Here is an 11,221-nt window from a genome sequence, read left to right on the forward strand (position 1 = left end):
ACATGCATAATTATTATGTTTCACTTAAAAATAAAAAAGTGTCAAAAAGAAATAAATTCAAATACATAAATAGTTATCATAGCTATAAAAGGAGTAAATGCTCCAGTTGAAAAATTAGCAGATTGGGCCAGCCAACTTTTTTCTCATACTGAGAAAAACTCAACTATTACCTTGTTGATATGAGATACAATTAAAACAGAAAGATCCAATGTGCTAGTCAGTTTTCCATTACTGTAATAAATACTTGAGGTAATGAACTTAGGAAGAGAAACATTTTCCTCTGGCTCACGTTTTTAGAGGCTTTAGTACGTACTCTATTGGCCCCCTTACTTTGGACCTGTAGCATTGTATCACATTAGGACATGGCAGAGAAAAACCACTCACCTCAAGGTGAGCCAAGGAGCAAAAGAGAGGAAGGGGAAGGGGCTGGGACCCTACTATCACTTTTGAGGAAAAGTTCTCAGTGACATGAAGACCTTCCACTAGGCCCCACTTCTTGAAATTTCTGCCACATCCCAATAGCACCAAGCTATGAACACAGCCTTTAACACATGGATCTTCTTAGAACATTCCAGATCCAAACTATAACCCACAAAAATGCTGAAAAGTAAAAAGGTGGAAAAGTTATTCCTAATCAAACAAAATAGGATAAATGATGAAACTCATATAAAAATAAATTATACCAGGCATAGTAGTGTCTGCAATCCTACTTGGGAAGCAAATGCAGGAGAACACTGAATTTCAGGTCAGACCAAACGAAATTAGCAAGACCATATTTCAAAAACAACATGTGAACCAATGAACTGGCTGGGAGTGTGACTCAAGCAGCAGAGCACTGGCTTAGCATGTATGAGGCCTTGGGTCCAATGCCTACCACTCCAAAATAAATAAATAAATAAATAACTTGAGTCAAAATATGCAAAAAACATGTCAACCAAATGAAAAAAAAATTCATGGGCTGACATGAGCATCATACAAAGAAATCTTTCTCAAAAAATTTTATTATTCTGGGTAAGGGTACCTCATTGTAGCATCTACAAAGGTTTTTTACAATATATCAAATATATCATACTTGAATTCACCCCCTCCATGGCTCTCCTTTATCTCCCCTCTGCCGATTGGAGAAATAGTTTCAAGTATTTTTCCTTCCATTTGCATTCATGTGTACTCAGTATTCGCACTATATTCGTGCTCTTACACCCTTTCCCTACCTCCTTGCCCCCTCACTGTTATCATTCCCCCCTCAGGCAGAACCTCTTCTGCCCTCCTGAAAGAATTGACATTTTTGCTTATTTAAGATAGCTACACAGGGAATTTCCTTGGGGGACTTCCATGTATGTATGTGTTTTAGCCCAATTTGGTTCATTTCCTCTATTTTTCTAAAATCTTTACACTTTAGTCCTTACTTATGGATGTTTTAACAAGTTTAAAAATTCTATATTCATTCTTGAATAGAGAGAACATCAACCATATTCCTTTAACTTCCTTTAATTCTCCCCCTCTCACATGTGTCCTCCCCTTGGCATGTCCTGTTTTTCATAATATTGCTGTATTTGTATCATAACAGGGAGGAGGATCAGAAGAGAACAGACTAGGCCTGAGTCCTGAAGAAGGAGCAGGGAGGTAGGGATGGCATAGCAGAGAGATAAAACCTGAGAAATCTGAACATGAGGAAGGTCACATAGCACTAGAGAGGGCAAAGTCATATAGCACTAGGATAAATTAGCCAACAATATTAACTATAACCATATGTGGATTAGACCTTGCTTTTTGCTTCTGTAACCTGCTTGCAAGGGTATATAGGTGAGACTCCTTTGTTCTTGGGGCTCAGCTATTAGACATGAGCCCACTGAGTCTGTGCTGGCACAATAAACAAGCATTGCTTCTTGATAATTGCCTCAAGAGTCCCGTATGTCAGCTAGCAAATCTCCTGTAACATTTCTTGGGGGCTCATCCAAGATTGTGGAGATGGTGAGTTATCACCTCCCTTGCCACCAGAGTGCATCCCCCCAGACCACCAGGAAGACATCCCAGCAGGCACCAATAGACAGCTTGACAGAGAGGGATCCATCCTCCTGGCAAGTCGGGGTGAGGGCCTCGGATGCACAATCAACCCAGTGAGGTGCAGGAACCAGCGAGGAGAAGGGAGGCACTGCTCATCAGACTGGTAACAACCTGAGTTCAAATTCAGGTCTGCTCCAGGAGGCAGAAGGGGAGACTGATCACTTCCCAATGGGACACTCTAGTAACCATCTTTTTTGGGGTGAAACAGTGTCTCTTAGTTTCAAAGAGCAGGATGGAAGTACTGTGCTGTGTGAGAATATATGAAAATGTGAGCTAAGATGCAGTCCAGCTGCAAAGTGAGTGAGGAGTTCCCTCCCATTCTATGTCTGTCTGGCAGTCTGGTAATGGGAGGCGATGGGTGGAAATCATAGTAAAAACACTCCCTTGTAGTGTATGATTAATAACTTTAAAAAAGGATTTAATGGAGACTACAGAGTTAACCCCTAACAAGCTAAACATCCTTTGTAAAGTAGATTTGCCTGCTTTTGATGTAGGATGGCCCCTGGAAGGGTCACCAGGTAAAACTGTGATTAATAAAGTTTACAGAATAATTGTGGAAAAAACAAAAGACTAACACCCATGAGAATGGGAAAAGCCAAGAGGCTAAAACTGGCCTTCAAAAACCAGACTTTGTTGTTTATTTAAATTCAGGTAGCAATTTATTGGGAAGACTGAGGAGAAATCAGAGTCTTTCAGTCTTGATGGGTAGCTTTGGTGCCCCAGTTTGCACATCTTCATCAAAAATGGGCATCCTGAAGGAGGACTGAGGCTCAGTACTAACTAAGCTCTTACAAAAATTAACACACAAAGGATGGACTTACACTGATACATAAGATATGGTCTGACGTGAAAGAAAAGGAATGTTGCAGAAGGGTTGTGAATGTAGAGAGGGGGAAGTGGAGAAATAGAAACAAGATTTCTAGTTTTTTCAAGGTCTTCATGGATGAAGTGAAGAGAGAGAGAGAGGAAACAGTGAGAGAGGAGAGAAAGAGAGAGAAAGGAGAGAGAGAGACGAAGAAGAGAGAGAAAAAAATGTCATGAAATGTTTGGACACAGAAAAGGACGAAAGGTTTAATACGCTCCTTCAGTTCAGTTCTTATGTCTTGAAAATAAAACGTAAATAGAAAACAATTTAGGATTGTTAAAATATGCCAGAAATGCTAAACTTGCTGGCACCTTTACTTCCAGGGAGCATAAATGGGGAGAACCTACCTAAAAGGATGAAAAAAAAGAAAGGAGCAACTTTATTGCTGGTAAAAAAAAACTGTTCCAAAAGGTTGGTGCAGTAAGCTTGGTCTGTTATTGAAAGAGTCATGAGATGCTTATGTTTCCCTTGCTAATGGCTGGTCAGCTTATGCATCCGTCTAATGGTGTGCTCACAGTGTATATGTATGTGTAAGCATCCTCAGAATGGTTCTTAAAATGCTGCTGAAAGGTTAATATGATACTCAAAGTGACAAAAAAAACCCAGGGTATTTATTTTAAAGATCTCTGTTATAAACTGCTTAGACTTTTTACACATAAATATGTAAACATCTTGAAAACAGTTCTTATCATAGAGTCAATGTAAAAAAAGTTATTACTCTGTTCTACTGCTACTTTTAAGAAAACATGTTATCAGACTTATTTCAATCAGGTCTCACTAAGATGCAGGCATTCAGGGGTTAACACTGCAGCTGAGATTAGAGGAGAAAAAAAAAGGAGAAAAGGGGAGCCACAGCCTGCAGCAGGAATCTTGGAATTTAGGTAATTAAAGAAATGACCTTCACATGTTTCATTTTGTCATAAATACAATCTGGAATTAAATTCTCTCTTATAATACAGGGCTTTATTAACAAATGGGATTTCTATAAATTGCTTTTATACAAAAATAATTTCAGGATTGCCTTCTTTCTTGTTTTTTCATACAATGTAAGGCTCTAAAACATTTTATGAGTTATTTTCAACAAGTAACAAACATATATAAAAGGTAATAAGGTTATTTTTTTTAAACTAAAAGGTAAAAAAACATTTTTGTATAGAAAAAAGATAAAGGCAAGCTCCCCCAGGGGATATAAAATAAGTTGTCATGAAGGTACAGAGTAAGTTGTCATCAAAGATGGAGCTTATAGATGCTTATGTAAGTGATTAAGTTAACTAAAATCTAAGAGTTACATTAAAGGTTTGTAAGGTCAAAATTTAATATACTGATGTTAAACTAAAATTTAATTCTCTAAGCTAATAACAACAAGGCTATCTTTAAAATATTGTATTGTTCTTGATAACATTTACAAAAAAATTGTCCTAAAATGGTTTTTGTTTTATCAAGATAACTGTCAGGAATTTTTGGTGCAACAGGTTAACCCACAAATTTGTCAAGACAACAAGAGTTTATTAAAACACAGAGACAAGAGGCAGCTGAGCACAGGGAGTACTGCTGCATTGATACAAGGTTGAAGGCAAATTTACTTATCTGAAGCCAAAGTACACCCTCCAGATAGGATTAAAAAAAAACTCAAAAAGGAGCACTACATTGGAAGTCCAGACCTCCAGTTTTTATTGGACTCAACAGAGTAAAGGTGTTAGTCCTACTTCTTCCACATGCTGGATGGAGGGAATTTTTGCCCTGGGATGGCCATATTGGGCCTGTTATTTTAGGGGGTGCTCCATTGAGTACAGGTTGGTGGGATCTTGCTTTATGTCATGAACCATGTGTTAATGTCAACAATCTTGGATGTGATCCCTTATCAACATCTGAGTCATGATTCTTGGCCACTATGTTTCCTAACTCCACACTTAGTCCCCACAAATATCTACCTGTGTTCTCTGGTGATTTTTGTCAGGGTTTTAACAACGAAGGTAACTGAATCATGTTCATTTAGAACAGCCATGTCAGGACTAGATCCCCTTCCTCTTGCAGATGGCTTACCTTTATGTCCTTGGATAAATGCCAAGGACAGTTGGGCAGACAGAGACCTAACTACAACTTATTTTTCTTGGTTGCCCAGCAACAATATCCCTTAGTGACCTTCCTGGTACTTTTCCACTAGCCCCCTATATCTGGCCCAAGCCTGTGTATGGCAATGGGCTCTAGCTGTCTTGCTGGGGTCTCCCTCAACAGGGCTCCTACCTAAACAATAAACTCTATATTGGTGTTTGAGCCATCTCTCTGCCTCTTCCATACCTCTTATTTTCTAACAGTTTGTATAAAACTTTCTAGATGACCTCATGGTTAAACAACTGTTGTCTTGGGTGATTCTTATACAGTTGGTACCCTATTTGTGTCTGTGACTGGGCTATTTGGGATCACTGACACTGTTCCCCCTCAAATGATGAAAAAAATCTAAGATTTTACTTCAAAAGCAACAACTAAACTAAAACGTATATATAACCTCTATAGAGCTGTGATGCTGCTGTGGGTTCCTGTATATTAAATATATTTGTGTTTTTCAAGTATATCAAGCCTTCTAAAATACAAAATTTAGATAAACATGGTAACAAAAAGTTAGTGGTACTGATATACTGTTCTGTTATTTGCTAAATTATCCATCAGAATTTTAACCATGACTCTTAAGTTTTTGTCATTACAGTTCTGATCCTTCTGGGGCATTGACAATCAAGTCCAAAAAAAAACTCTAATAATTACTTAGGTCAAGCAGGGTAGCTTTTTATACATCTGCTTTTGTTTGATTAGTTTTTGTTTCGTATTGTCCTTGTCTAGAAGCCCACTGCCTAAAAGCCACTCCTTCTAAGCCTCTTTGTTGCTTAAATTTGACCAAAAGGGTCTATTTGGCACTGACTCCCACCTGATCTGTTTGTTATTTCCCCCTCAACATGGGACCAAAACCAACCAAACAAAATCCAGAAAAGAGCAACCAGTCAAGAAAGATCTTCAGTCTATGGCCATACCACCCTGAATGCACCCAATCTCATCTGATCTTGGAAGCTAAGCAGGATCAGGCCTGGTTAGTACTTGGATGGAAGACAGATCTTCAGAAGCCTGCTCAGAGACAAGCAATTTGGAGACAAAGGGGAGAATGCCATCAAAGTTCAAATGGAGTCACTGGTGCCAGACCTCTCAAAAGTAACCAAGGCCGAGAGGATGGAGGAAATGTTTCTTATGCATGTGTGGCTGTCTGGCATTAAAGCCTTTCTAGACACAATCTCATATTTTTAGACAGGGTCTTCTACTTAAATGGAGATAAAATGGCTATTTTTACTGGCTCTAAACATGTCCATTAATACTTAAAGATGGTGGGGGTTTTATTTGTCTTTCTATTTTTTAATTTTATTTTATTATTCATATGTGCATACAAGGCTTGGGTCATTTCTCCCCCCTGCCCCCACCCCCTCCCTTACCACCCACTCCGCCCCCTCCCTCTCCCCCCTACTCCCTCAATACCCAGCAGAAACTATTTTGCCCTTATTTCTAATTTTGTTAACTTTTTAAAAACAATGCATTTTCTTGGACATATATACTGATAATATATTGTTGCCATGGTAATTCTACTCAGTTTTTTAAAAAAAAGACATTATCTAGAAAAAAATAATGTCCATCCATTAAAACCCCATTGGAGGGGCCCTTTTGTTTTTATCTTGTCTACTCCCACCACAGTTAAAATAGCAGTGATTGCTCCTTGGATCCACCACAGTTGAGTCAAGCCAGCTTCTCTCCAGAGGGAGTGCATCCGTGATCCGGCTTCACCATGCAGGATCACCCTATGGAGCCTGAGCACCCTCTCTTGGCAGGACCCTGCTTCCCAGGAAACAACAGGGGATGAAGAATGGCAGGACGACAGCTTTGCTCTAGTCATTCCCCCAAAAGCTGACTAATCTACTCACGGCAGAAGCTTGAAGAGTCAACTCTCCAACAGGACAAAAGGGCTAAATTTTTCACACCAGTTATCTCTCTGTAATGCATTGTCACCCCTTGTCTGTATCTATTGCTGTAGTTCTCACCCTAGTCTTCACCATAGGCTTGACAGAAACCACCCCCACTGATTGATCTCACTGTGAAAGGTTTTTATTTGCTCTCTTCTATCTCTTTGGAACAGGATACATAATTACTATTTATTACTACTGATCTGGTTTAACAGAGGGTTAAATATAAAACCCCCCTTCACAAGGGAAAGCTGCCCCTTACAACACTCATGGCACCTATAACCCTGTAAATTTCACTGTTCTTAAGCCATCTGATTAAACACTGGGAAAAGTAATTATTACAAAATAGATAAAAAGGGTTTTGACCCTGAGAGTCTGACACACCTCAAATTAGTAACTGTTACCCATGAGAGTTCCTCATACCAAATTTCTTCACTCCTTTTATAAGGGATGAGAAATTAATTTTCCATCTCTGCCAAAGTGAAAAACTTGTTCCTCTCACTGGCTGAGTCCATAGCCCACACAATAAATATCACTTCATGCTATGTTTGTGTGGGGAACCACCATGGGAGACCTTTGGGCTTGGGAAAAAAGATGACAAATGGCTTTACACGTAATGATGTTATTAAAATACAAATCCCTAAATTGAGATGATGCTCTTTGACCCTAGGTGGGTCCGAGCATCAAAGGGGGGAATAATGTAGCAGGGAGAAGGATCAAAAGAAAACAGACTAGGCCTGAGTCCTGAGAAAGTAGCAGGGAGGTAGGGATGGCATAGCAGAGAGATAAAACTTGAGAAATCTGAACATGAGAAAGGTCATGTAGCACTAGGGTAAAGTAGCCAATAAAGTTAAACATAACCGTATATGGATTAGACCTTGTTTTTGCTTCTGTAACCTGCTTGCAAGGGTATATAAGGTGAGACCCCTTTGTTCTTGGTGCTCAGCCTTTGGACATGAGTCCACTGAGTCTGTGCTGGCACAATATAATGTTGCTTCTTGCTTATTGCCTTGAGAGTCCCGTATCTCAGCTAGCAAACCTTTTGCAACAGTATTAGGTCTATATTCCACAAATGAGAGAAAGCATGCAACTTTTGGTCTTCTGAACCTGCTTAACCTCACTTAAGTTGATGTTTTCCAGTTCCATCCATTTACCTGCAAATGACAAAATTTAAAAGTATGGACTGCTTCATGAATTTGCATGTCATCCTTGCACAAGGCCCATGCTAATCTTCTCTGTATCATTCCAATTTTAGTATATGTGCTGCCTATGTGAGCACACAAAGAAATCCTTAAGGTAAAAAAGTATCATTGAATATAAGCAGATTAAAACATTACCTTTAAAGATATTAATTTATCATATTTCAAATTTACATGTGTCAAGTAACAATACTTCAAAATGTTTCAAAGAAGAATTAATAGATATGCAAAAGAAACACAGAAATACAAACCAAAATGAGAAATTTTCAGTAATTGATGAATAAATCATACAAAAATCCCTGCAGATAATATAATTAAAATATTTAATTTATTTCTTTTTAAATTAATTTGTACATTTATTAACATATAACCTGCTTGTCCTGTGCTTAAATGTTTTTATGGTTGTGTACTTTCACAAAACATAACTAATTGTAAAAGACTCATCACAATACATGCTGGACAGAAGTAAAATGGAAAATTGACAAAACAGTGCCATTTCAGACATAATTCTCTTATAATTAAGTGGAATTTGTTATGGTTTACAATTATATAAAGACTTACGGAAACTAAGTATAGACATAAGAGTGTACTTGTGAACACATTAATATTCTTCATACTTCCCAAATAGTTGTGCATTTTACCAATAAAGTTTAGTTCCTAGAACCAAACTTGGTCTTGACAACTCAAAATTTTCTGTTTATTCAACCACAGATCTCATATCTTTCAAGCGGCCTATTGATTTGCATGCAGAGTAGAAACTGTAACCAGATTCTTCCCATTGTATGTTCACATGTGATGCCCATTGTCCTGTGCTGTCCAGATTCTTTAAGATAAAAAGAAAGACACTCCGGGGTATGATAGTAGGAAAGCACATCCTTGGGCATCACCTCCTGCCCAGCTTTGCACAAGACCCTTGATCTGGAAACTTGTGGCTCTGCCTCACTGGACATCTAGTCACCTGCTGTGATTTGGAGAATTTTCTTAACTTCCCTAAACCTTAATTATTTCAAATGTAGAACAGAAATAGTATCTAAATGATTCCATGAGTTTGAATATTAAATGAGGTATCATATCTAGAAATCTTTAACTGTGTATATTAATATTTTTCCTCTCTTTCTCTAATTTCCTCCATCTCTAGTACCTCCAGGACTGATATTTCAACCATTACTCTTCCAAGGAAGAGATCAGATAAGAGGACTAAGAATTATAGTCTCTATCTAATAGCATGATATGTGCAGATACTTCCCCTATCTCAGGAGCCAGCTCTTAATAGCCTCTGTGTCCCTGTTGTGGTCATAGTCTGGTTACCTTAGATACTGAGTGTCCCACCAGAGAACTTGTGCTGTTCTTTTCTGTCTACAGCCAGTGCTGTTGCTAGCGAATTGTTTTGTGTTCACTGAAATACTAGATCACTACTATTATCGTCATGATTGTGACTGATGACAATAATAGAACAATTTCAGGTTTTACAGATGGTGCCAGCTCTCCTGAAGCTGTTGGGCTGTTTCTGTCCTATTTTCTCAGCCTGATCTAAAACAGATCCCTGAGCTGTCTCTTAGTTGATAATGCCTTTCTTAACTCATTTGATTATACTCATTTTTCCCCCTCCAGATTTTAAATGATGCACAAGTTCTATACAGACTCTTCCCAGAACTGATTTAGTTTAGATTCAGGAGCAGTCTTGCAAGATCATGGAGAGCCTGCTAAGTTTAATGCCCCAATCATCTCAGCTCCTACAGAGTATTCATTTCATTGTCAGCTGGTGGGAACAGGCAATTGCTGTGGTATAAGGCTGATTCCCTTCAGTAATGAAGCAAGGCACTGGGACATTTTCATTTCTGAATTCCAAGTGAGTACACATTGTCATTTCAGATGCTATTCCAAGAGCTATCATTTGCCTGAGTACATCTGGTACCACATATATTTACAGCATTCTAATTTTTCTTTATATTTTAGGGAATATGGAAAGAAACTAGGGATATTGATTTTGGATATAGAAGGCTCAGCTAGCAAGACAGGCCCAACTTATATTCTCCAAGGAGAAAGTGCTCAATTTCTCATCATTTCAGATACTGACGACAGCATTAGAAATAATAATTGAGAACAGGTAATGGACAATCAGCCAGAGGGTTTATTTGATAGCAAAGGGACATCTAAGTCTCTGGGAGCAAAAATCAAATTGTAAGAGAAGCAAAGCACTACTGAGCAGTAATAATGGGAAACTGTGCCACTTCTTGCTTTGAAATTGACGCATATCTTTCCCTGCTCTAGAGTAGACAGTGAGCACTATTTTTTAATTCAATTTTTTAAAGAAAGGAAAAGAAAATGGAAGAGTTCTATAGGATAATGATCATTGCCTTACCCCGAGATAAAACCATAAAGCAAAGGAAAATCGTAGTACAATATTGAATCAGAAATTGGATATAATTAAAGAAGCTATTACAGATTCAAAAAGAGATCCAGAGATCAGAAATTTAAAAATTCAGACTAGACACTCACCACCAGCATATAAGGATAGAGTAACAATTCTGATAAATTCAAGGAAAACCACATGAATCATGGTTTTTATATGCTGTGCATCAATTTTCATAGCTTATTTATTTATTTATTTTACCGCTTAAGACTTCAGGGAATATAGTACTCACAAACTCTCCTTAAGGAGGCTGCTGAAATGAAGAAGAACGAAATGTTATTATTCGCTGGTAAATGGATGGAATTGGAGAACATCATTCTGAGTGAGGTTAGCCTGGCCCAAAAGACCAAAAATCATATGTTCTCCCTCATATGTGGACATTAGATCAAGGGCAAACACAACAAGGGGATTGGGCTTTGAGCACATGATAAAAGTGAGAGCACACAAGGGAGGGGTGAGGATAGGTAAGACACCTAAAAAATCAGCTAGCATTTTTTGCCTTAACGCAAAGAAACTAAAGCAGATACCTTAAAAGCAACTGAGGCCAATAGGAAAAGGGGAACAGGAACTAGAGAAAAGGTGAGATCAAAAAGAATTAACCTAGAAGGTAACACACACACACAGGAAATCAATGCGAGTCAACTCCCTGTATAGCTATCCTTATCTCAACCAACAAAAACCCTTG

General features: G+C 38.3%; 1 non-coding gene across 1 annotated transcript; it reads right to left on the minus strand.

The window, feature by feature from the left end:
• Nucleotides 1-8,096: 8,096 nt before the first annotated feature.
• On the minus strand, nt 8,097-8,203 carry LOC141420986 (U6 spliceosomal RNA). Its single transcript, XR_012445694.1, has one exon. It is a non-coding gene; the product is annotated as a U6 spliceosomal RNA (small nuclear RNA).
• Between the last annotated feature and the right edge of the window lie 3,018 nt (nt 8,204-11,221).

This window comes from Castor canadensis, chromosome 2 (assembly GCF_047511655.1).
Source record: "Castor canadensis chromosome 2, mCasCan1.hap1v2, whole genome shotgun sequence".
Lineage (NCBI taxonomy): Eukaryota > Metazoa > Chordata > Mammalia > Rodentia > Castoridae > Castor > Castor canadensis.